Source organism: Ascaphus truei, chromosome 3 (genome assembly GCF_040206685.1).
Source record: "Ascaphus truei isolate aAscTru1 chromosome 3, aAscTru1.hap1, whole genome shotgun sequence".
Lineage (NCBI taxonomy): Eukaryota > Metazoa > Chordata > Amphibia > Anura > Ascaphidae > Ascaphus > Ascaphus truei.
The window spans coordinates 244,274,361-244,297,022 of NC_134485.1; the positions used below are offsets into that span (position 1 = coordinate 244,274,361).

The 22,662-nt window shown below is 48.7% G+C and overlaps 1 protein-coding gene across 4 annotated transcripts in view; it reads left to right on the top strand.

Annotated features, from left to right (window-relative positions):
- CRACDL (CRACD like) overlaps positions 1 to 22,662 on the top strand; it is a 161,618-nt gene that overhangs the window by 17,563 nt on the left and 121,393 nt on the right. Inside the window, exon 2 of one of the 4 annotated variants that reach the window (XM_075590507.1) lies at positions 11,584 to 11,688. The exons of the other annotated variants lie outside the window; for them this stretch is intronic. The gene's annotated coding sequence lies outside the window, so the exon portion shown is untranslated. The remainder of the gene's footprint in view (positions 1 to 11,583; positions 11,689 to 22,662) is intronic. 4 annotated transcript variants of the gene reach the window in all.

Below are 22,662 nucleotides of genomic sequence, written 5' to 3' on the forward strand. Positions count from 1 at the left end.
GCGCTCATCTCTCCCCTCCCGGATCTCTCCCCCCCCCCCTTCCTCCCGGTGCCAGTAGAGGTCCGCCGCTCATCTCTCCCTCCCAGCGCTCATCTCTCCCCTTACTCCGCTCACGTCTCCCTCCGCTCACCTCTCCCTTGCGGCGCCTCATCTCCATCCCCGGCGGGGGAACAGGCAGCGGACCCCCTTCCTCCCTCGCGGCGCCTCATCTCCATCCCCGGCGGGGGAACAGGCAGCGGACCCCCTTCCTCCCTCGCGGCGCCTCATCTCCATCCCCGGCGGGGGAACAGGCAGCGGACCTCCTTCCTCCCTCGCGGCGCCTAAGATGGCGGCGCGCCCGGAAGGACACCCTTCTTCCCTCGCGGCGCCGAGTGAAAAGATGGCGGCGGCCGGAAGTAGAGGTAGGTGTCGCTCTAGGTGACGTGTGTGTGTGTGTGATACTGTGTGTGTGTGTGTGACACTGTGTGTGTGTGTGTGTGTGTGACACTGTGTGTGTGTGTGTGACACTGTGTGTGTGTGTGTGTGACACTGTGTGTGTGTGTGTGACACTGTGTGTGTGTGACACTGTGTGTGTGTGTTGCCCCCCCTGCCTTTCACGCCCCCCCCTGCCTTTCACGCCCCCCCGCCTTTCACGCCCCCCCCCCGCCTTTCACGCCCCCCCCCCCGCCTTTCACGCCCCCCCCCGCCTTTCACGCCCCCCCCGCCTTTCACGCCTGCCCCGCCTTTCACGCCCCCCCCGCCTTTCACGCCCCCCCCGCCTTTCACGCCCCCCCCGCCTTTCACGCCCCCCCTCCGCCTTTCACGCCCCCCCTCCGCCTTTCACGCCCCCCCGCCTTTCAGGCCCCCCCCTGCCTTTCACGCCCCCCCCTGCCTTTCACGCCCCCCCCGCATTTCACCCCCCCCTGCCTTTCACGCCCCCCCCTGCCTTTCACGCCCCCCCCTGCCTTTCACGCCCCCCCCTGCCTTTCACGCCCCCCCCCTGCCTTTCACGCCCACCCCCCTGCCTTTCACACCCCACCCTGCCTTTCACGCCCCCCCCTGCCTTTCACGCCCCCCCCCTGCCTTTCACGCCCCCCCCCTGCCTTTCACGCCCCCCCCCTGCCTTTCACGCCCCCCCCCTGCCTTTCACGCCCCCCCCCTGCCTTTCACGCCCCCCCCCCCTGCCTTTCACGCCCCCCCCCTGCCTTTCACGCCCCCCCTGCCTTTCACGCCCCCCCCTCACGGCCTCCGGGCAACGCCGGGTATATCAGCTAGTATATATATATATATATATATAATATATATATATATATATACACAGTGGTTGACAAATCACAAAAAAATCTACTCGCCACCTAGTACCAAACGTGTGCTGCTTGGGCCAATATTTACTCGCCCGGGGGTTAAATCCACTCGCCCGGGGCGAGCAAATGTATAGGTTTGTCGAACACTGTATATATATATATATAATACAGTATATACACTATATAATTTATGTGTGTGCTGCGTATCTTATTGCCTGCATAAAATATTTAGTGTATTTTAGTGTTAAAAATGCCTTCAGGAACGGAACCTTTCATTTAAACAGTGTTCCTCTGGGAAAACGTGTTTCGCTTTAAGACGTTTCGCTATCCGACGCCATTTTGAGTAACGCATTGTGTCGGATAACCGAGGACTGCCTGTACTGTACTTTCCCCCTTTTCTTTTCTTCTTATTATTTAAGGTAAAGCATGTGACAGTGTATAATTTTACATTCTTACCTATGCTGGCAATCGTTTTGGTGCTCGTGTTTTAAATCTGTAAAAATCCTGATTGTGTGCCTAACATACTGGCTGCTTCAGTCAGTGTAAGGCCGCGCTTATAGTGCCGGCGACAGCGACGTCGCGGCAAAGCAAATGCATTGCTGCCGTCGCGTGCGCTTATAGTAAGCGCGGAGTGACGGTTTGGTCGCAATCGCTGGAAGTCATCTCGATTTGATTTTCCCAGGCACTGGGAGATAAAGTGACATTCCCAAGGTCACAAGGAGCTGATGCCGGGAATTGAACCAGGTTCCCCTAATTCTAACTCTGTGTCATTGTTTACAGCAGTGGTTTTCAACCATTTTTTTCTCTCGGGGCCCCCCTAACTACAGTGTACTGTTGCTGAGGCACCCCCATAATAGGACAGGGTCACAGAAAACGCAGGACAGAGAAACTGTCACAGGAGAAAGAGACAGACAGACAGTCAGAGGAGGAAGGGAGTCACAGAAGGCAGACAGTCACAGGAGTCAGAGGGGGCAGGGAGTTACAGGAGTCAGAGGGGGCAGGGAGTCAGGATTCAGAGGGGGCAGGGAGTCACAGGAGTCAGAGGGGGCAGGGAGTCACAGGAGTCAGAGGGGGCAGGGAGTTACAGGAGTCAGAGGGGGCAGGGAGTCACAGGAGTCAGAGGGGGCAGGGAGTCACAGGAGTCAGAGGGGGCAGGGAGTTACAGGAGTCAGAGGGGGCAGGGAGTTACAGGAGTCAGAGGGGGCAGGGAGTTACAGGAGTCAGAGGGGGCAGGGAGTTACAGGAGTCAGAGGGGGCAGGGAGTTACAGGAGTCAGAGGGGGCAGGGAGTTACAGGAGTCAGAGGGGGCAGGGAGTTACAGGAGTCAGAGGGGGCAGGGAGTTACAGGAGTCAGAGGGGGCAGGGAGTTACAGGAGTCAGAGGGGGCAGGGAGTTACAGGAGTCAGAGGGGGCAGGGAGTCACAGGAGTCAGAGGGGGCAGGGAGTCACAGGAGTCAGAGGGGGCAGGGAGTTACAGGAGTCAGGGGGCAGGGAGTTATAGGAGTCAGGGGGCAGGGAGTTACAGGATTCAGATGGGCAGGGAGTTACAGGAGTCAGAGGGGGCAGGGAGTTACAAGATTCAGATGGGGCAGGGAGTTACAGGATTCAGATGGGGCAGGGAGTTAGGATTCAGAGGGGGCTGCTTGGTCCTACAGCCAATCAGGATAGAGAAAACTGCCCTGGTCTCCCCCTGTTCTGGGAAGTTCCGAGGCACCATTTTGTTCCTCTCATGGAACCCCAGGGTGCCGCGGAACCCCGATTGGGAAACACTGGTTTACAGATTCAGTGTCTTTACTCACCGAGGCTCTCCTCTCTAGTAGTATCCTTATATTACTAAGGCCTCGGGCATGGTCAGCACTTATGCGCTGACCCGTGCTAAGGCACGGTGCTGCTCGGCAGTGAGCCCCTGCAGCCGCTTCCCCTCCCCCCCCCCCCCCCCATCCCCCCGAAACGCCCCCGGACGGCACACGGACCAAGGCCAGGGAAAGCACGCAGCCTAAGGTAACATTATCTATTGTTACAGTTTACAGCTCAAATGGCTGGGAATATTGGCAACAAAATTATCCCAAACAGGAAAGTGTTGCAAAGATATTGCACTGCTTGGGAGGTGCCTAAAACCTGCTATAGAAATCAAAGGATGCTTTAGAACTCAATAAAGCTGCAGACCAAGCAATATCCTACATGTGTGTTTTTTTAAAATAAATCAGTTCTGTACTATGAGAAAATACTTGTAGCATTAAAAAAACAAAAATACAACAACTCTGAATGACATGTTTAATGTATTATAATGTAACAAGCATTTTTTTTGTTTTTATAGCAACCATTTTCAAAGTCACATCCCCTTCCTCTTCTGAAACAGGCTCTAGCTGACAGGGGTGAGCAAACTTTTTATGCCGAGCCCCCCTTTTTATCCATGAAATTTCTCGGGTTTCCCCTGCCTGATGTAATCAAAATTACATGAAAAAAAAAACCTTTATTAAACAGTATACAATGTAAATACAAATATGTCTAAGGCCGCGCATATAGTGCCCGCGACAGAGATGCGTGACGTCACCCGTAATTCGCTTTGTGGCGGCACGGGCGACCGGGCCATTGATTGGTTCAGGGGCTGTCACGAGGCGACAGCCTCTGAAAAATCAAATATTGCCGGCTTCAAAAAATCGCGTTGCCCCGTCGCGCTTACTATAAGAGCACACGGCGGCGACAATGCATTTGTTTTCGGGCGACGTCGCGTCGCCGGCACTATAAGCGCAGTCTAAATACTTACATACTTCAACAGCTCGCTCTTGCAAAATTAGGCTGCGTCCACGCTGCCGCTGAAAGCGGTGACATCACCAACTCTCCAAGCATGAGCGCAGGGTGTCCTGCATAATTTTGCAAACACGAGCGGGGAAGTGTTTTCACTTTTTTTTTACCCCCCATTATTTCTGTCCATTCATAGTGTGATTGATATAGTGGCAGCCTAAACTTTCACTTGCAGAGGATCGCAGCGAAGCAGGTTGCCAGCGGAGGAGAGCAGGAACACAGCGCTATTGCAGGGCAGACACCGGAATGAGGGGCGTTTGACGTCACAGCGCTGGGGCGTGCTCCTCACCCGTACCTTCGAATCACGTGGCCGCCACCTACACTATCCTGTTCGGCCGCCCGAGCACATCTTCGGCTGCCCGCCCGCGCACTTCTTGGCCGCCCGCGCACATCTTTTTCGCCGCATGCGTCCCGCCTAAATAATCTTGCGCCCGGGGCGACCCCCCCCAGTTGGTGCACCGCTGCATTTAATCACAACACCCACACACACACACTCAACCCCCCCACACACTCAACCCCCCCCCCACACACACACACACATACACACACACTCACCCCCCCACACACAACCACACACACACTCAACTCCCCCCCCCCCACACACACACACTTAACTCCCCCACACACACACACTCAACCCCCCCCCCACACACACACACACTCAACCCCCCCCCCCACACACACACAGACTCAACCCCCCCCACACACACACACACCCACACACACACTCAACCCCACACACACACTCCACCCCCCCACTCCCCCCACACACACACTCAACCCCCCACACACACTCAACCTCCCCCCCCCCCACACACACACACACTCAACCCCCCCCACACACACATACTCAACCCCCCCCACACACTCAACCTCCCCCCCCACACACACACACACACTCAACCCCCCCCCGCACACACACACTCAACCCCCCCCCACACACACACTCAACCCCCCCCCCCACACACACACTCAACCCCACACACACACACATACACTCACCCCCCCCCCACACACACACACTCAACCTCCCCCCCCCCAAACACAGGAGGAGGGCTTGTCTGTGTGCAGGCAAGGCCCCGCCCCCTCTGCAGGCAGACACAGCAGAGAACTGTAAGCAGCCTCAGCACTGAGCTTCTTGGCCGCCCGTAGGTTTCCCTGCACGCAGCCCGCGCCCCCCAGTTTGCGCACCGCTGCTCTAGCACACCCCTTTTCGAGCCCTGCCCTCTCTCTAGCAATGCACCAATTGTATCTAGTGACTGTCTAGTCCCATGATCTTCCCCACAGAACATTGTTTCTTGGGTCCTCTTCTGCTGCACTTACAGCCATTTAGTGAACCCCTGAGCCGAATCTTCGCCAATCGATCAGAGGAGAACGGATTGATCGGCAACTTAGCTAACTACTTATCATTGTGTCGATGTAAAGATGGACGTCTTTTTGGCGCGTGGACTAAATAGATTTAATACATGGAAAAGAGGAAACAATTGGTGTAATCACAATTACAATAAATTAAGAAATTAGTCATATAATTATTGAGGCAATAAAGTAGAAAAAATGAATGATCACTACTCCCTTGTACCGACACAAGCTTGGTAGATTAAAAAATAAATTTTATTACAAAAAAAGACTGGACATCATGGATAAGACCACTCTGACGCGTTTCATCCCGACATGGGACTTTATCAAAGAGATAAAGATGTTGGGGTGGCAGGGTTACTAGTCGGTTTAGGGCAGCATTTTTGGGACACATATTGAGCTTACAGGTGGTGTGTCTGCAGTCAGATCACCATGTACCTCTAGTTCCTATCTGCTATTGGGCCCCGATTGGTTTAGTTATACCATGAAGCCACCCCTTATCCTATAACTTTATCATTATTATTATATACCTACATTGAGACCACTTCCCTTGTTGTATCTGGACAGTGGCTGTATATTTGCCTATATACCTCTACGTGATTGTTTAGCATTGGAATATTGTAGGTCATTCTCCACCTTTTTTCTAATTATTGAGGCACACTTAACATGGATGTAGTAGCTTTCTATATGATGAACATGGTTGTTGCAACCTGGTCTTCCCTTCACAGCCTTTCAAAATGTATAGTGATATACTGCATCTTAGTTTAAAAAAAAAGAAAAGAAAATACATGGCATAATAACATTAAAACTTATAAAGTAAAATGCGACTTTGCACTCTCAAACGGTTCGTTAAAATGAGGCATTGGAATATAATGCTTTCCAGCACACTGGTGGCTGTTCGTCCTGTCTCTGGAGTGACGCTGGGATCCTCCAAACACAGTGCCTGCAGTCTCCTGCAGTTCCTGAGGTAAAGAGGCTCACGCCTACAGGGTCGTCCGTTGCCCTGGGGCTCCTGATTCCCCTATCAGCGCGGCAGATTGCGAGGATGTTCCTTCCTGTGAGGGCGCGTCTGCGGAGCAGTTCACTCAGCTGTACTGGTATGGAGCCGGCACCTCCGAATAGGGTGCCAAAATGGAATAGCTACGGTGGCTCACAAGGGTCAGCCTTCACAGGATGGAATATTGTGTGGATTGTATTGATGCACATATTAACGGAGGGGGCGGGGAATATTTAAAAATGGCAGCTTGGACTGCTGCTTTAAGAGTTGAATAATATTAATAATTTAAAAAAAATACAGTAAGTATTATCCAAAACTACAGAACTGATTAAAAAAAAGGAACCGGTTCTTTAATACATTGGTCATGCTTTAAGGGTTATACCTCTGCAATTTATGGCTGTTTTAAATAAAAACAAATGTTTTGAATGCATTAACCTTCACAGTGCCCGAATAATGTACCTGGTCTGGTGTACTTATGACGTACCAGGTATGTCAAAGCCACTTGCTCATTTTCTAGGGTGTATGAAATGGAAGTGGAGTCCTCTCCCCTTCGGTTACAGCATCCGGGGCCAGGTCGTGGGGGAGGTCACTAAGGGATAAAGCAGGGCCTGAGTGTCGCATTGCTGCCAATCACAGCAACGCTAACCCTCAGTTGCGCTCCATATTCCTTGCCACTTGTGTACCACCACGCAGAACACTCTCAGGGGCCACATGTCACCCGTTAGAGGTAGGTGGTGCATCCTAAGGTAACTACCATTCCTAAAGCAGCAGTTTATTTGCACTTTTAGGCTGTGCCAATTTCACATGCTCTAATTGTTTCTTTTAAAAATTCTCAGCTCAAATTGTTCCTGGTAACATGTTTAATGCAAAACAATGTAATGTAAACAAATGACACTAGGTCAAATTATCAGCCTACTTATCCGCCGGAAACATAATCTGTTGCTTTGTCAGGTTTTGTGCCAGCGTGCTATTTTTAGCAGCAGTGAAGCTCTCCTGCAAGCTCAGCTATATCCCTCGTAGGATCACACCATCAGCAGCCATGCAGCTGGCCAGAAATATTTCTTCATTTGGCTAAAAGGGGCAATGATGCTTTAGAACTGAGCAGTCACGGCCTTGTTGGGGTTCAGAATATGATTGAAAGTGGGCTGTAAAGAAATAGCCAGCCTGGGGTATTCATGCTGGAATTCTGATACACGTGCTGGATACAACATGAAGTATAAAGTGTGATAGATTTACCTGCTGTAGTGCCGGGTCTGCGCCATCGCACGTTATACAATAAGGCCCTAAAGGTTTTAGAAGTGATATATTAAAGAAGGAAATTACCTACAGTAGATAACATACATTTTATTGTTATGAATGAAATTGTTACTATGACATGATTGTTACTGCATTTATGCAAAGTAATACATGTATTTGTTAAACTCTAGGTTTTGCTTGCTTATTGCTCAGAAAAGTTAAGTAACGGGAGCAAGCAGCAAAATCTTGTTTATGTCTTTTTTTCCACACAAGTATACATCTTTGAGATCATTAATGGTTCATACAGGTTTCTCTTACATTGTTAGAATGTAAAAGCTTCACCCCTAGGACGATGTTATCAGATTAATATACTCTCCTCCTTGTCAGGCAAGGGGAGTAGGGGACTATTCAGTTAACTATTTAGTCAATAATTCCATTAGCATGAAAATCTGCCACGTTCGCCAAATAGCTAGTCATATACTATTCACTTACTGCTTGCTTTGACTAAGCTGGTGAACAGTGTCATTTGACTACCTGTGTAATCACAACAAGCTACATCAGCGGTGCACAAAGTGGGGGATATTTTTCAGGGGGGGTGCCGGCGGTTGCAGAGGCCCGCGCTCATCCCCAATGCATTTAAATAAACTGCCGGGGGATCGCGTGAGGCCTCTGCAGAGTCTCCTACCATGTACTCAGCGACGCGTCGCCATGGCAACGCAACTTCAAATAACGCAGCGGGGTCATGTCATGTGACACGTCACCATGGCAACGCGCGTTACATGACGCCACAGGACGTCACATGACCCAGTGACACGAGGTCACATGACCCTGCGCGTCATTTGACACCGGATCTTAGGTAAGCGGGTGGGGGCACCAGCACAGGGGTTAGCACCCCTGGTCTACATGATCAAGTTGCTCACAAGGTCTACCTAGATTATGTGAGACAATTGTGAAAAGTCCACACATCATAATATCATTATTTATTGACCTATTTATAGCCACAGTGGCCAATTAATGTCTTCGTGGCTACCAAGATTAGCAAGGGATTCATTTACAGTATTTAATAGCCGAACACTAACCTGGCTACCTACCCTTACATGCTCAAAAAGGCTAATGAAGTATTGCAAAGCAAAAGCTTGAACGTAGTGTCATGTGATCCCTGTGATCACATGACACCTGAACTATTTTCAGAGATAATTGAAATGGAAATTGTTGGGGCCAATTGAGCTAATCACTCTGGATAAGGTTATTGGAGCGTGCCAGTGTTTAGACCATACACGTGTCCCTCCAATCTGTTCTGATGATGTCACCATTACTGATTACGGTTTAGACTTATTTTCCCCAAGACTCAGGCACTTTCAGATATACTGGGATCTGATTACAACAGAAAATATGCAGTGCAGAGAGCTTCTTTATTACAACAAGGGGCTGCTACTGTAGGCACTGTTGCAAGGGCTGTTTACTCCAGCTTCCCGGGTGCACTGTTATTCTGGAATGGCCAATCAGGGCCCTGCAGCTCACACATAATTCATGAGCAATCCTAGTGAGAAGCAGAATACACTAATCAATAATAAACAACCTACCAGAGTGCAGATTGTTTGCTAACGGACGGACTGGAACATTTTTCTAGAGGCAGGAAACACTCAATATTTAACTGCACTACATGCCATAATGTACAATGACCTGCGTTAACATGTGATGTTTTATGATGATGGGAGAAGGTTAGTTTCCAAAGATTTGTAAGCGGAAAATGTGGCCCGGCCATTACAAAGATATCACAAAGAACATGCGTGTTAATACACCCGCTTCCAGGAATCTGAAGCAAGCAGCTAGCAGCAACCTTGCAAATGCACGTCGTTCGTGCAGGCTGCAATTTCAGCTAATTCCTTTTAATATGCCACCCCCTTAAAGTTAGGTCGTTGATTCAATAAAGGATTGGTATGGGCAGGTCAGCTTTCTAACAATGCTAAAATACAGGTGTTGAAGGCACAAAGAAGGTGTCTTTGTTTGAGCTGTAATCATGCGGTGGGTGTGGATTTCATTGCCTGGTGCAACTTGGTGTCAGTCCAGTCCTTTTAACCCCATTACTGCCACAGGGGGCCTTTGATAGCAAAGGGGTTATTGATTTTGTAAACGGTTTCCCTCTCAGCAGTTTACACTGTATGTATTTCTCGCTGCCTATCAAATTGATCTTTTGGGAAACATTTCACGGCTTTCAATCTGTCAGCGCATCTGATGGACAAGTAATGTGCTTCCCAGCGCTGCCTCTTAATTTACATATTTAATCCACACACCGCTGGGCCTTACAAGTGGGGGAAATACAACATTAGAAAATGGGGGCATTCTAAGTTTGATGTCACAAGCGGCAACACGTGTGACCACTTTGTGGAGCATGTTGTATGTAGAAAACCCAAACTTTGTTCGGTATTCCTTCAACCCCCCAGAAAATTTCACGCTCCCCAGTTTGCGCACCCCTGATCTAAGTTATTGTTATATTATATCATAAGTAAAAGTCAATTCTTACCGCACTCCTCTGTGGTGTTTCTCTGCTCGTAGCTTGTTGGTGCTGGCTAGAGGCATGGTCCAAAATCTCCCCTCCAGCATGAAACAATGAACATCAAAAACAAATCTCCTCTTGTTCCCCGCACTGTTCAATCACAAGTCTCTTTGTGGGGTCTTTCAAACGTTTGTTTGCAGAATTCTTTATCAACCACACAATATTTCACCTGGTGAAGGGGATTCCTCCGAAACATTGTGCATTTGATTTTGAATTCTGCAAATAAATGTTTGAAAGGCTCAACTAAGACTTGTGATTGAACAGTGCGGCGAACAAGTGGAGATTTGTTTTTGAAGTTATGTTAGATATATATATATATATATATATCAGGAGTGCACAAAGTCTCCCTCATGCGCCCCCGCCCACCCCTGCATGGCTCCGACGTCAAATGACACCGCAGGGTCATGTGACGTCACGTGACCCCGTGGCATAGTTTCACGCCTGTTGCCATGGAAACGTGTTGCTGGAACTCAAGGTAAGTAAAAAGTTATATAGGCCTCACTTGATCCCCAGCATTTATTTAAGTGCCTTTGGGGAAGCACGGGGGCCTCTGTAACAGCCGCCCCCCCCCCCCCCCCGAAAATCTCTGCGCCCCCCACTTTGCGCACCCCCTGATTTATATGATATGTTATATAGTGACAGATTTTCTAGGGTGCACAACAATTGTGATTACTTGGCTAAGTAATTCTGGATGATAATGTGTGATTGATAGAGGTTTAGCATTCCTAAATGGTGCTGAGATGTAAAGCACCTTGTGGCCCTTTCAAACAAATGGCCCATAAAGCTCCTTACTTGCATCTATTAGCACTCCTTATTAACTATGGCCCTTTATCCTTTTATGTACAGTACAGTGATCCATTTATAAAAACCAACTTATTTCATGTTGCTGCAAATGTAGTTAATAGAATAAAATAGCGAATGAGGCTAGAAGAATAAATACATGAATAATGTGAGCACTGGCAGCAAATGACTAGCATAGTACAAGCTGTGAAGACATTATGTTAAACAAGGTTGACTTTAGTTCATAATAATCAAAGGGATTAACGTCTTTAGCCATACAAAGTAATAAAGGCTTCAGATACAGATGTCGCGTGTTTCATTGTCCCCTCTGCTGGAATACAACATGTGGCAATATTCTGCACATTCACTGCCACTGAATCCTATGGAACCCCCGGGATATTCCGCGTTACTGTAGAACAGAATGTGTCGTGTTGTGTTTTCTAGGGGAACAATGTCACGCACAACATCTGTAACCTGTGCACAAGAGTCCCACTCAGCTCACAAAAAAACATTGTGTACATTAGTTGAATAATGTTTAGGGTTCCTTAAACAAATGTAATAATCCTTAGGTAAAAAAAATAGAAACGAGGGAACTCTTCACTGGCAAACGCGAGAGGGGACGTCCCACCATATCTAGTCAGCAGGAAAAGCGGAAAGCATTTTATTTACCAAAGGTAAGGGCAGATCCTTTTGAACACACAGTAACATTACACTAAATGACACAGTTAAACGTAATTAAACCACTCCCATACTTCAGTTTACAAGCTATATTTAAAAGATCATTTTATATACTAGCAATTCTTGTAAGGAAAAAGTTTTAACCTCTTATGAATGTCCCTTTTTATGAATACGTTTTTGTCTTTCTTTGCCTATAATCAATCATATATGCCCCAATGTCACTATAATTACATCAGTAAATATAACTTTTGTAAAATGTGATATTTCTGATAGCCAACACCTGCAAAAGAAAACATGAGCTTAATCCCAAAATGATTTGATACAACTGGCAACCCATTCCTACCTCATGCAACAACAGTATGTGACCAAGAGGAGTCTCAGCTCAAATAGTATTTCTTGAAGAAAGACAATTGGATAATTGGATGAAAAAACTATCCAGGAGTCTTTTTTAAGGAGATATCCATACAAATATTATGGGCTTTTTTCTATATAGCATTGAATCGGGGTCTCCGGAGCTGAACCCCATCCATTTCAGCTCCGGGGGGCCCCCTGCTTTTGGAGATACTTGCTTCAGAAGTAGATGCCGGTAGCTGCTCCGGCTCAGCAAGCAGAGCCTTAAAGTTTAAAGCTCCCGCGTCACATGGCATGGTGACATCGCGCTGATGACATCACGGCTTCCTATTGGCCCGCAGGGCACGAGATCTTTTGACTGCAGCCATTACGTGATCCCCGGCAGCCGAGGAGAGCGGCAACTGGCTCCTACTTCTGAGGTATCTCCGGGTGCAGAAGATCCCTGGAGCTGCAATTAACAGGGTTCAACTCCAGAGACCCCCTGCTTCCATTCTATATTTAAAAAAAGTTGCAAAAATAAACGGCACGCATTGCTGCTTTAACACAAGCAGTTGAACAACTACCTTCAGGGTCATTCTATCAGTCTTGTCCCTGATAACGTTTACACTCATATTTTTTCCCCCGTAAATTGACAACTGATGGGGATTTAAACTTTGTGATTCAAAAAGCATAAGTTTAGCCCATAAAAAAAGAAGAACGATGTAAAGTTGAAAGGTTCGGTTCCTCCTAGTGTTGTTGTATTAGGCTGGAAGTCTCTGGAGCTGAACTGCAGTCATTTCAGCTCCGGAAACCTCCTGCTCCCTGAGATACTTACATCCATAGGTCATGCTGGTAGCAGCCCTGGCTGGGCAAACAATATGGTGGCTTAAAAGTACCGTGCCACGTGAGCCAATAGAAAGCTGCAATGTCACTCAGGACTTTTAAACATGAGCTAAAATGAAGGCGACCCCCTGCTTCCCACCTAGAGAGGGTGGAAATGTTTTTATTTATTTCAAAGAAATGCTGCTTTAAGTTAATAGCAAAATGTACCACTTCCAATGACTGACACAACAGGGTTGAGAAGATATGGAAGGTCATTTATTTCCTAGCATTTGATAGACACGTTACAGAGCAGTGGAACACTCACGCTAAGGGGCCTATGCAGAGAGCAGCGCTAGAATAAATTGGAGAGTTTAAGAAAAAGTAGCTTTAATGGAGAGTTTTTTTCTCCATATGCAGAAATGGGCGAAAATCGCAATTTATGGCATGAATGCGTGTGGCGAGTTTAAAAGGGAGAGATGCGCGCTGCAGAAAAGTGAGAGAAAAAAATCGCGCATTTTTTTTCCCCCCTATGGCCGTGAGCTCCAGCTTCTTGCCAACTTTTTTTGGCGGAGGTAATTGTAAAAAATCGCGCCATTTTCTTGGCGCGAACAGCCGCTAGATGGCGATCGCGCCTTTCTGAATTCGGATATTTTTAACACTGGCGAGATGTAGGTTCTCGCCAGCCGCGCGGCGAGATTCAGAAATAGAAAAAAAAATGGCGCGTTTTTCGTACCTCGCCATTTTCTGCTGTTTTCTGCGCGAATTTCTCAAAAAAATGGCGAGATTTACTTTAGCGCTGCTCTCTGCATGAGGCCCTAAGAATCCATTCATGTGCAATTAAATGGGTCACTGAAATACATAACCTGACTCTGAGGGAAAGCACCAACTCGCCAGCTTTTTTGAGTCCTTCTGTTTCCTATTAAATTAAAATGACATCCAATCCGAACATTGTTTTGACACATACAGTACACATCTTAATTGAACTGCACATTTTTAAGCACTACATCAAAATAATTAATTTCTGCTTATCCCACCTAAGCAAATCTGTCACTATGTTATGCTTTTTTGCAACCTTTTAGTTTTTTTTTAAAAATAATGCTTCTTTTGAAAAGACCCTCGATGGGACATGTCAAATTATTTTTGTGTCTCTATCATTGTATCCATTTTTATTATTTTATGGAAGGGGAAGCTGGAGGATAAACAGTAGTGTTGCTTAGCGATATCTTATTAGCATGAATCATATCACGACATGGGTGGCTCAACTGGTGTCAGCCGGTAAAAGGAATTTAACTACTTCAGTGCAAAACAATTCATCATTCCCCATTTGGCACCATTAGTTAGTCCCTATATCTCCAGGCATTTAAACACACGCACACGCACACGCACACGCACACGCACACACCCTCCCTCCCTCCCCCCCCCAACTCTCCTCCCTCCCCCCCCCCAACTCTCCTCCCTCCCCCCCCCCCAACTCTCCTCCCTCCCCCCCCCACAAACTCTCCTACCTCCCCCCCCCCAACTCTCCTCCCTATTTATCAGGGAGGCTTCCTGATTTTTAACTGAAAACTGTATTATTTTGCTGCTGTCTCCCTAATCCCACATACAAGTCAGTGGAAGTTTTAGAAAACTCCTGCATTTTTATCCCAAATCCCCAAGAAAGAAGTTTTCATATGTTGGCCAGTATGACGTACAGTATATGAATTGCTATTAAATGTACTGTAATGTTTGGGCAAGTGATCACTAGAATAAGAGGGTGGGGATAATACTTGTGGAAAAGGGAGGTGCTGAATAACATTGCTGTTTGCTTGGTTTGCATGTACAAACACTGCAGCAAATTATAGCTTTCTCACGTTATCAACATTGAAAAATAAAAGCCAGAATCCACAATTTGGTAAAGTCACTCAATACAGTACATAGTAATCTCAAAGTTTAGAGTTTCTATGTGCGTCTTGCTAGGGAAGGAGTGGACAACTCCAGTCCTCAAGGGCCACCAACAGGTCAGGTTTTCAGGATGTCCACACTTTAGCACAGGTTCCATCAGTGGCTCAGTCGAAGACTGCACCACCTCTGCTGAAGGAGGGATATCCTGAAAACCTGACCTGTTGGTGACCCGTGAGGACTGGGGTTGCCCACCCCTGTGCTAGGGTGTTACCTTACATGCAATAGCAAAAATAAATGAAAACTAAAGAGAACCCTCCTCTTAGTTGCACAGGTTATTTTCTCTCTCATATTGGCTGTAATCTTGCTGCACTTATCTACTTTTTTTGCAGAGACTCTGGAAAACGGTGTCAGGTTAAATAGGGATAAATTGTGGTCCAGCTCAGTTTTAGCTCTTGCCCTGGATGTATAGTACAGATTTGGACTTGGTTTCAAGAAGCTTAAATACACTTTTCAGCATTTAAAAAAAAGAAACTAGCCTTGTTTTACGCCTTAAATATGTGGTGCCAATGTTACGTATTGCTGAATGTCCTAAAAGTAAAGCAGAGCAGTTAGGGCTACAGTCTGCTTCCATATTACCTGAGCAGGTACAGTACTAAACTCTGCTTGGTTTTCCTGGTGATTGACAAATGTTGGGTCCTGCTTCCCCTCGCACTAATTATCAATTGATCACGCAGCATTTCTGCTTTCCCTCATATTTGCTGGAAATCTCTGTGTTTTACCATACACTTCATTACAACTGTATCCATCTAGCAGTTGTGCACTGATTAGGGGGCTTTGTTCTCTCCTTCCTCCCTTAGACATTACCTTCTATATCATGCTATCCTGCTTAACAAACTCCAGTGCTCTGAAATAGGGAAGCATGCTTTAAACTGGTTTCAGTCCTACCTATCAGTTAGATCCCAACATGTGTCCATCTCAGGCTCTAACTCCAACCCCTTGGATATCACCTGTGGTGTCCCGCAAGGCTCTGTTCTGGGGCCCATACTCTTCTCAGTGTTCATCAATGATCTTCCTACAGCTTGTAAGGGAGCCTCAATACACATGTATACAGATGACACAATCCTATATGCACACATCCATAACCTCTCCGACCATGAACACATACTTCAGTCTGACTTTTTGAGACTCGAAAACTGGATTTCTCAAAACAAACTGTTTTGAAACACTGACAAGACTGTAACAATGGTATTTGGGACCAAGACTACATTTTTAAAGCTGCCAGTGACTGAGCTCCAGATCAGAACCACCGCTAACACCACCCTAACTCCTGTTACTAGTTTTAAATAACTGGGCATGTGGTTTGACTCCCACTTAACATTCGGGATGCACATTGATACCCTGACATCCAAAACCTATCCCAAACTAGGTGTACTTTACAGGAACAAATCCTCCCTAAGTCTGCTGGTCAGAAAGCGTATCGCACAGCAGATGCTAATGCCAATTATCGACTATGGAGTCATAGTATATGGCTCGGCACCCCAAACCAACCTTAGCAAACTTGACACCCTCTACATTTCAATATGCCATTTTGTTCTCCAATGCAACTACAACACACATCACTGCGAAATGCTCAAAGAACTAGATTGGTCATCACTTGAGCCTAGGCGCAAAGTTAATCTTTCCTGTCTTGCCTTCAAATACTTTCTGGGCAAGCCACCCATCTATCTGAACAGGCTCCTCACCCCTACCACATGCAGCACTTATCATCTGAGATCTGACTCCAAAACAACGAAGAAAACAGGAACAAGTCCCTAATAACAGTTCTCAAAGTCCATAAGACTTATAAAGTGTATTTAATAAGTATTCAACTTGCTTGAAGACACGTTTCAAAAGCCTCTGTGTGTACCTCTGACTGGGTGTGCATGTGAGCTCATATATGGGGACATGAAACAGCAGGAACCTAAGATCTGTATAAAGGACCAGATGTCTGTGAGCAAAAGGCCCTCTATATCCACTCAGGAGTAAAGTCACCCTGGAACAGCACCCAAATAAACAGCCCACTTCTCCTGCGACATTTACGGAGAAAAAAGAGGATACTCACATATTGCAGGCTGTCTGTATTAATGTGTGCATCAAGCCAGGCATGTAGTAGAAGGAATTCCAAAAGGAAAAAACGCGGAGCACTGCTGCAAAACAAACAGGGGCTAAACACAAAAAAGTTTAACTAAAATCGCCTTTATTCCATGGTGAACAGCGTGGAATACAGGTAGAAAAAATTCTAAGACTCCAAAACAATGTTCATGGTCCCAAGGTTCAACAAAGTATCCGGCCGCTCCTCCTTCTCTTACCGTGCACCCCAAAACTGGAACAACCTACTGGAGACTCTCACATCCACCACCAGTCTAAGTTCTTTCAAAACTAAAGCGGTCTCACGTTTTAATCTGGTCTGTAACTGTTACATACTCCTATCTATTCTATAATTCTAAGTTGTCTGTTAGTTTGTTTGTATGTATGTCAGAAGCATCGAAATCTCACTAACGGCACCACGTAGCACAACAAAACTTTCACTGGACATTCTGCTGCGGATTTGTAGGTCAACGCAACTATTTGGAGCTTCCAATGTCACTCACCTCCCACATTATGGACATTCTAATTTTCCTCGGGTGTCCTGCAAATCTGTTAGAGCAGGGGCGGGGGGGCGTGGCTACTAAGAGAGGGGGCATGTCCTTGTCTGGATTATGTGAGGGGGAGATGTGCCAGCGGAGGGGGGGGGGAGATGTGCCAGCAGGGGGGGAGAGGGAGAGATGTGCCGGCTGCGGGGGGAGATGTACCAATGTGGATGACGGGGTTGGCGCTCCTGTGACGCGCTGTCGGTGCGGGAGGAGGAGGAGCGCCGCTGCAGTAGCAAAGTGGTGATGAGCCAGGGCCGGTGTGACAGGGATTCAAGACAGGGTTATGACGTCGGCGTAGCGGTGTTTTTACGTCGCTTGATGTCAACTGGCAGGCAGGAGACCTGTGACTGGCACGCAGCAGGGTGGAGGGAATCACAGTGTGGTGCAAGTACAGGGGGAGGGAATCACAGTGTGGTGCAGGTACAGGGGGAGGGAATCACAGTGTGGTGCAGGTACAGGGGGAGGGAATCACAGTGTGGTGCAAGTACAGGGGGAGGGAATCACAGTGTGGTGCAGGTACAGGGGGAGGGAATCACAGTGTGGTGCAGGTACAGGGGGAGGGAATCACAGTGTGGTGCAGGTACAGGGGGAGGGAATCACAGTGTGGTGCAGGTACAGGGGGAGGGAGTCACAGTGTGGTACAGGGGGAGGGAATCACAGTGTGGTGCAGGCACAGGGGGAGGGAATCAGTGTGGTGCAGGTACAGGGGGAGGGAATCACAGTGTGGTGCAGGTACAAGGGGAGGGAATCACAGTGTGGTGCAGGTACAGGGGGAGGGAATCACAGTGTGGTGCAGGTACAGGGGGAGGGAATCACAGTGTGGTGCAGGTACATGGGGGAGGGAATCACAGTGTGGTGCAGGTACAGGGGGAGGGAATCACAGTGTGGTGCAGGTACAGGGGGAGGGAATCACAGTGTGGTGCAGGTACAGGGGGAGGGAATCACAGTGTGGTGCAGGTACAGGGGGAGGGAATCACAGTGTGGTGCAGGTACAGGGGGAGGGAATCACAGTGTGGTGCAGGTACATGGGGGAGGGAATCACAGTGTGGTGCAGGTACAGGGGGAGGGAATCACAGTGTGGTGCAGGTACAGGGGGAGGGAATCACAGTGTGGTGCAGGTACAGGGGGAGGGAATCACAGTGTGGTGCAGGTACAGGGGGGGGAATCACAGTGTGGTGCAGGTACAGGGGGAGGGAATCACAGTGTGGTGCAGGTACAAGGGGAGGGAATCACAGTGTGGTGCAGGTACAGGGGGAGGGAATCACAGTGTGGTGCAGGTACAGGGGGAGGGAATCACAGTGTGGTGCAGGTACATGGGGGAGGGAATCACAGTGTGGTGCAGGTACAGGGGGAGGGAATCACAGTGTGGTGCAGGTACAGGGGGAGGGAATCACAGTGTGGTGCAGGTACAGGGGGAGGGAATCACAGTGTGGTGCAGGTACAGGGGGAGGGAATCACAGTGTGGTGCAGGTACAGGGGGAGGGAATCACAGTGTGGTACAGGGGCAGGGAATCACAGTGTGGTGCAGGTACAGGGGGAGGGAATCACAGTGTGGTGCAGGTACAGGGGGAGGGAATCACAGTGTGGTGCAGGTACAGGGGGAGGGAATCACAGTGTGGTGCAGGTACAGGGGGAGGGAGTCACAGTGTGGTACAGGTACAGGGGGAGGGAGTCACAGTGTGGTACAGGGGGAGGGAATCACAGTGTGGTGCAGGTACAGGGGGAGGGAATCACAGTGTGGTGCAGGTACAGGGGGAGGGAATCACAGTGTGGTGCAGGGACAGGGGGAGGGAATCACAGTGTGGTGCAGGGACAGGGGGAGGGAATCACAGTGTGGTGCAGATACATGGGGGAGGGAATCACAGTGTGGTGCAGGTACATGGGGGAGGGAATCACAGTGTGGTGCAGATACATGGGGGAGGGAATCACAGTGTGGTGCAGGTACAGGGGGAGGGAATCACAGTGTGGTGCAGGTACAGGGGGAGGGAATCACAGTGTGGTGCAGGTACAGGGGGAGGGAATCACAGTGTGGTGCAGGTACAGGGGGAGGGAATCACAGTGTGGTGCAGGTACAGGGGGAGGGAATCACAGTGTGGTGCAGGTACATGGGGGAGGGAATCACAGTGTGGTGCAGGTACAGGGGGAGGGAATCACAGTGTGGTGCAGGTACAGGGGGAGGGAATCACAGTGTGGTGCAGGTACATGGGGGAGGGAATCACAGTGGGGTGCAGGTACAGGGGGAGGGAATCACAGTGTGGTGCAGGTACAGGGGGAGGGAATCACAGTGTGGTGCAGGTACAGGGGGAGGGAATCACAGTGTGGTGCAGGTACAGGGGGAGGGAATCACAGTGTGGTGCAGGTACAGGGGGAGGGAATCACAGTGTGGTGCAGGTACATGGGGGAGGGAATCACAGTGTGGTGCAGGTACAGGGGGAGGGAATCACAGTGTGGTGCAGGTACAGGGGGAGGGAATCACAGTGTGGTGCAGGTACAGGGGGAGGGAATCACAGTGTGGTGCAGGTACAGGGGGAGGGAATCACAGTGTGGTGCAGGTACAGGGGGAGGGAATCACAGTGTGGTGCAGGTACAGGGGGAGGGAATCACAGTGTGGTGCAGGTACATGGGGAGGGAATCAGTGTGGTGCAGACACAGGGGGAGGGAATCACAGTGTGGTGCAGGTACAGGGGGAGGGAATCACAGTGTGGTACAGGGGCAGGGAATCACAGTGTGGTGCAGGTACAGGGGGAGGGAATCACAGTGTGGTGCAGGTACAGGGGGAGGGAATCACAGTGTGGTGCAGGTACAGGGGGAGGGAATCACAGTGTGGTGCAGGTACAGGGGGAGGGAATCACAGTGTGGTGCAGGTACAGGGGGAGGGAATCACAGTGTGGTGCAGGTACAGGGGGATGGACTCACAGTGTGGTGCAGGTACAGAGGAAGGGAATCACAGTGTGGTGCCGGTACAGGGGGAGGGAATCACAGTGTGGTGCAGGTACAGAGGGAGGTTATCACAGTCTGGTGCCGGTACAGGGGGAGGGAATCACAGTGAGGTACAGGTACAGGGGGAGGGAATCACAGTGTGGTGCAGGTACAGGGGGAGGGAATCACAGTGTGGTGCAGGTACAGGGGGAGGGAATCACAGTGTGGTGCAGGTACAGGGGGAGGGACTCACAGTGTGGTGCAGGTACAGAGGAAGGGAATCACAGTGTGGTGCCGGTACAGGGGGAGGGAATCACAGTGTGGTGCAGGTACAGAGGGAGGTTATCACAGTCTGGTGCCGGTACAGGGGGAGGGAATCACAGTGAGGTACAGGTACAGGGGGAGGGAATCACAGTGTGGTGCAGGTACAGAGGGAGGGAGTCACAGTGTGGTGCAGATACAGTGGGAGGGAATCACGGTGAGGTGCAGGTACAGGGGGGGGGATCACAGTGTGGTGCAGGTACAGGGGGAAGGAATCACAGTGTGGTGCAGGTACAGGGGGAGGGAATCACAGTGTGATGCAGGTACAAGGGGAGGGAATCACAGTGTGGTGCAGGTACAGGGGGAGGGAATCACAGTGTGGTGCAGGTACATGGGGGAGGGAATCACAGTGTGGTGCAGGTACAGGGGGAGGGAATCACAGTGTGGTGCAGGTACAAGGGGAGGGAATCACAGTGTGGTGCAGGTACAGGGGGAGAGAATCACAGTGTGGTGCAGGTACAGGGGGAGGGAATCACAGTGTGGTGCAGGTACAGGGGGAGGGAATCACAGTGTGGTGCAGGTACAGGGGGAGGGAATCACAGTGTGGTGCAGGTACAGGGGGAGGGAGTCACAGTGTGGTACAGGTACAGGGGGAGGGAATCACAGTGTGGTGCAGGTACAGGGGGAGGGACTCACAGTGTGGTGCAGGTACAGAGGGAGGGAATCACAGTGTGGTGCAGGTACAGGGGGAGGGACTCACAGTCTGGTGCCGGTACAAGGGGAGGGAATCACAGTGTGGTGCAGGTACAGGGGGAGGGAATCACAGTGTGGTGCAGGTACATGGGGGAGGGAATCACAGTGTGGTGCAGGTACAGGGGGAGGGAATCACAGTGTGGTGCAGGTACAGGGGGAGGGAATCACAGTGTGGTGCAGGTACAGGGGGAGGGAGTCACAGTGTGGTACAGGTACAGGGGGAGGGAATCACAGTGTGGTACAGGGGGAGGGACTCACAGTGTGGTACAGGGGGAGGGACTCACAGTGTGGTGCAGGTACAGCGGACATCAGTGTGGTGCCGGTACAGGGAGGGACATCACAGTGTGGTTCAGGTTACAGGGGGGACATCAGTGTGGTGCCGGTACACGTGGGGGACATGCTACAGCAGCGCGGGGAGATGTGCTGCCAGCAGGGGGGGGGGGAGGGGAGATGCATGGAATCTTCCGCCCTTTCACTTGGATAGCCACGTTATGATAGTAGGCAATACATTTTTTTTGTAACATAACTATTACATCAGTATGTATTGAGTGCACTACAGTATATGATTTGAACCATATTAAGTTGTGTCTATATTCAAGAAAAAAGTGGGACAAGGCCCTGTCGTCTTCGTTTTGTGAAGGTTTATAAATACTTGTCCTAGAAGAAAAAAAAGTCATTAAAGAATGCAATTTAAAAAAAAAAAGTTGCACTATATATATAACAAATTATTATACTCCAGGTTTGGAAATAAAATTTAATATTCTGACACAGGAATCGATATGTGATAATAGTGTGTGATTCAGGGCTCTATAACTTTTTCTTGTCTATAAACCCGTTGTTTAGTTTTGTTCTTCGTGAATAATAATCCTTTTTTTTTTTTTTTTTTTGTTTAAATCCTTCCTTTTTTCTCTAGTAAAAGTTGCACGCTATAATTTCATCAAAGAAGCATCTTATACTTGGCCACTAAATGGAACAACAACCTACAACAAATCTAATTTATTTCACGTAGAATCAGCCTTTGAAATGTAGGTACAATGTAATTTGGGGATAGGATTATTATGCTCTGCTTCATTCAGGAACACTACAATCTTTTTTTTTGTAACCTGTAATACATGTACAAAATTGTGTAGCTGGCACGGATGAACCTGTTACATGACATACATGGTTCCTTGCATGTAATTTCATATGTGTTTTCATTTTACATAGTAGTTTTCCTTATCATACACTAACTATAACTATGAGACAGGCTTCATTGTAATAACACCTTTCTACAACAGATTCTATTTGCAGTAGTGTAGGGGTGATGGTAGAGAAGACATACTTTTTTATTAA